The sequence below is a fragment of the Choloepus didactylus genome, chromosome 12, assembly GCF_015220235.1.
Source record: "Choloepus didactylus isolate mChoDid1 chromosome 12, mChoDid1.pri, whole genome shotgun sequence".
Lineage (NCBI taxonomy): Eukaryota > Metazoa > Chordata > Mammalia > Pilosa > Megalonychidae > Choloepus > Choloepus didactylus.
Window position 1 is genome coordinate 57,583,882 of NC_051318.1, and position 4,546 is coordinate 57,588,427.

The 4,546-nt window shown below is 37.2% G+C and overlaps 1 pseudogene; it reads right to left on the minus strand.

Annotated features, from left to right (window-relative positions):
* Positions 1–2,958: 2,958 nt before the first annotated feature.
* On the minus strand, positions 2,959–3,397 carry LOC119507262 (annotated as a pseudogene).
* Between the last annotated feature and the right edge of the window lie 1,149 nt (positions 3,398–4,546).

Below are 4,546 nucleotides of genomic sequence, written 5' to 3' on the forward strand. Positions count from 1 at the left end.
ATATATGTATGTATACTCACTGCATACTAAGTTTTTAATATATTTCAATATTTATTTATTTAACTGTATCAATTTATTTGTATATTTATTAAATATCTTCAATTCATACTGGTATCTCAGATTCCAAATCAATACCACAAGATTCATTCTAGCCTTCCCCTTTTCCTTATTTTTAATTTCTTTCTTTGACAGTGAAAAACCTGACTGTCATTACCTATAATATATTCACTTATTTCTTCCATCCTGGTATTCTTATAAAGTAGTTACAAAATTGTTAACACAAACTCCTGTGAGAAACAGATTTACTAACTAAAGTACAGTTGTTATGTACAGTTTTTTCTTTAGCCTTGCAGTATCCAGTCCAAATATACTTCTCCAAAATTAGATTAATTCTTATCCATCTCCTTCAGTGAGCTTTTTTAAAATTCATTTTTATTGAGATATATTCACATATCATGCAGTCATACAAAGTGTACATTCAGTTGTTCACAGTACCATTATATATTTGTGCATTCATCACTAAAATTAATTTTTGAACATTTTCATTACCACACACACAAAAATAATAAGAATAAAAATTAAAGTGAAAAAGGACAATTAAAGAAAAAGGAACACTGGGTGCCTTTGTTTGTTTGTTTGTTTCCTTCCCCCATTTTTCTACTCATCTATCCATAAACTAGACAAAGGGGAGTGTGGTCCATATTGGCTTTCCCAATCACATTGTCACCCTTCATAAGCTACCTTTTTATACAATCGTCTTCAAGATTCATGGGTTCTGGGTTGTAGTTTGATAGTTTCAGGTATTTACTGCTAGCTATTTCAATTCATGAGAACCTAAAAAGGGATATCTATATTGTGTATAAGAGTGCCCACCAGAGTGACCTCTCAGCTCATTTTGGAAACTCTCAGCCACGAAGTTTATTTCATTTCCTTAAACATCCCCCTTTTGGTCTCCATCCCATGATGCTGGGTCTAGATTCCTCCTCGGGAGTCATATTCCACGTTGCCAGGGAGATTCACTCCTCTGTGTGTTAGATCCCACATAGTGAGGAGGGCAGTGATTTCACCTGCCAAGTTGGCTTAGCTAGAGACAGAGGGCCACATCTCCTTCAGTAAGCTTTGATTATTTATTTGTAATATACTTAAGTTTATCTGTTACTGTTATATTCATTTTGGATTCTCTCTACATCATGGATGGTTTTAATTAATTCTTTATTTTTTGAGTATATAAAACATTACTATGTTTCTTAGAGTAGAAGCTATAGAAAAGGTAAACTCAGAGAGATGCTCCCTCCTCATTCCTTCTACCCCAAGCCCATTCCTCCCTTCTTTCCACCCATTTTTCCATCCACCTAATTTAGGGAACAAATCTCCAAGCTTTCAGATTCATCCTTCCTACATATTTTTGCACAAATGAGCTGATGCACATATATTTTCTTATATTCCTTTATTCTTATATGATTCTTATCATACTATAGAAACTCTCATGTACTTTGCTTTTTTCACTGAACAGTGTATCCTAGAAATCGTTGCAAATCAGTTCATAGAAATCTTCCTCACTCTATTTTACAACTGTATAGTAATCTATTATATGAATGTACCATCTTCTATGTATGGGCATTTATGTTGCTTCCAAAATTTTGCAATTACAAACAATGCCTCATGAGTAACCTTATGTATTTTCATATTATTATTATTATTTTAATGCAATAGCATTGACTTTTATTCATTCATGTTAAATCACCTGAGATGACATCTGTTGCATTTAAATGCGCATTAATGTAAATAGCTGAACAAATGTATTTCAATGGATACTCAATATTCTACATAGTAAGTCACTTCAACACAGCCTCATGACAACTTCCACACCAAAACAGTACTTTATTTTGTGAACTTTGACCCATTATTACTCCCATGTTACAGTTGTATATCTGTCAAGTATACAATGGGGGTTGCACCTGGAAAATAAACTCCATATCCATGTTTCAAAACTGCTGGGTTCTAAGTCCATCTCTGAACTCTAGGTCTGCCAGTATCATGTGCAGCATGCTAAAGCTACACTATCTGATTAGCTTATTAATTCTGCATAAATCAAGATTGTTTTTCATATGGATTAATCCAGGCAGCTAACTCATTGGTTTATGCAACTTCATTGAAGAAAAATGAATCAATTACTAGCAGAGCTTTTATTTGATCATGCATCCATTGGCAACTTGCATAATGCATTCAGTGCTATACTAAACAGTGTATTGGAAGATAGATTAACTAATAGCTACAAGTTTCCTAACAATTTAAATGAAAATTACAAAATGTTTGAGATCCTGTTTTGAAATACAAAGGGTGCTTGACTTCCAATTTCCATTCTCTGTAGAACAGGAACAGGTTATTCCTTTATTGACACAAATAAAATACATCACATTTTCTGTTCTGCTGATGCTATAAATTCAGCACCAATTCTCCAGCCACATCAGTTGTGAGTATAAAGTATATCATGTAACCTCAAATTTCTAACAGTGGAAGGCTTAAACGTGAATGGGTGCTGCTATAGAGTAATGCTGCTTCCTCTGATGTGACACGTGACACAGAACGTCCATCTCCCTCCCCCTCATATGACTTCTTTAGCATGTTAGAGCAGTGAGGAATGGTTTTAGTCTCACAACCAAGTTAGAGGGAAGACATTGGCCGCATAATATATGTGCTCCATTTTTTAAAATATTCTGAATCTTGGGCAACTGTCCTTTTTCAACTACTATACTGTTTCTAAAGTTATTGTCCAAACTGGAGGAACTTAAGTCTTCTCATACGAGCATGTGAAACAATGGAGGGAGGTAAACATAAAATAAAATTTTAAAAGATAAGGCCTGATAGGGGAGCAGCCAGATAAGAAAACCAAAAAAGGAAGAGTGATTTAAAGTTTATTTTGGTTATAATGCAGGTTGTTATGACTTGAAGGTAGCATCACATGGCACATCTCTGAGTCCATTCCTTAGATATTCTGTCATACTTATCTTTGTCTGTTTTATAGATCAGTGCAATCTCTGGCACTAGGAGGTCATCTGGGTGCAGATCACATAGCAGTGAACAAATAGATAAAAGAAGTTCAGAAATACTTAAAGCAAGAGACCACTGTGATCTTAGAATATAGAGACAAATGCTGCCATTACTGTTGATATTTGGATGATAAATCCTTGTAAACACAACCTTAGGTGGTTTGAAGGGGTAGTCTATAGGAAAATGAATTGTCAAAAAGAACACATGGCACTGATACAAGGTGTCATTAGGTCCCATAATTGTGACTTGCTAGTGAAATATATCCCCAACTGGACCTGCAGAACCCTGTGCTGTGGCCGTCACTGGCCAACTTACTAAATTCCTTATTAATCCACTTCAGTGCCATAGTCTGGGCTTTCAGTCTGGCGCGACATTATCTTGGTGTGCACTCAAAGGTCAGGCCCAAACTCTTGATTACCAGGACTGGAGGGGAAGGATTGGATCTTCCTCTCACAGCACTTCTGCCGGACACAAGTGCAGAAGGACTAGGGCCACCATCCCGCGCACCTGGTGCCTCCCCTCCCCTACCCTACAGGGCTCACCCGCACCTGTTTAATTTTAAAATACTTTTTCTATTAGGTTTTTGATCCCTTGTTCCTCAATTTTAAGAGTTCTCTGTAGCAGAGGTTGTGAATTTTCTTCCAGTCTGTCAGTTGTGTCAGTTGTTTCTTTTTACTTTGTTTATGGTGCTGTTGTTTTTGTTTTTTGTTTTGTTTTGTTTTGGTGCCTCTGTGTTTTTGAGTCATAGTTAGACTTTCCTTACACTAAGGTTAAAGAAGAATTTTCACCCATGTTTTATTCTACTGTTTGCAATATTTTAGTTTTTTTGGACTTAGATCTTAATTTTTTTAGAGTTTATTCTTGTGTATGGTGTGAAGTTTAGATTTAAATTTATCTTCTCCCAAATTGCTTCCCATTTATCCCAGCACTATTTATTTAAAAGTCCATAGAAGATTGTAGGAAGAAGGCAGAGTAGGAATCTCCAGAAATCAGTCCCACCACCAAAACAATTGTTGAACTCGGGGGTGGGGGGGTGTCACAACTGTCTGAATCAACTATTTTGAAACTCCAGAGTCTAGGGCAACACTGTGCAGCATCCAGGGAGGAGCAGGAGAAAGACGCTGGTAAATTCTGGTAAATACTGGTGAGTTCCACCCTTCCTGCAGAGCTGCAATCCCCTGACCCCCAGCCTCATGGTGGCAATAGTGGGGACTGCAGCTCAGGCTCCTGGCACAGCTTGCTGGTGCCAGAGTGAGACATAAAGACCTAGTCCTCCAAACTCTGGGGCTGTGTCGTCTGACCGCTGATCAATGCTTTAGATTAGCCACTTGAGATAACTGAGGGCCAACTCTGAGGGTGGCTATTGTTCCAAACTCCCTCAAGCAAAGGCAGAGGAACCTTAAAGACAGTAACCATCCTCAAAACTACAGAAAACAGTTTAAGGGCTGCATTAACTGGAAAAGTGCTGAATCAAGAAAACACAGCTTCAAAAGCC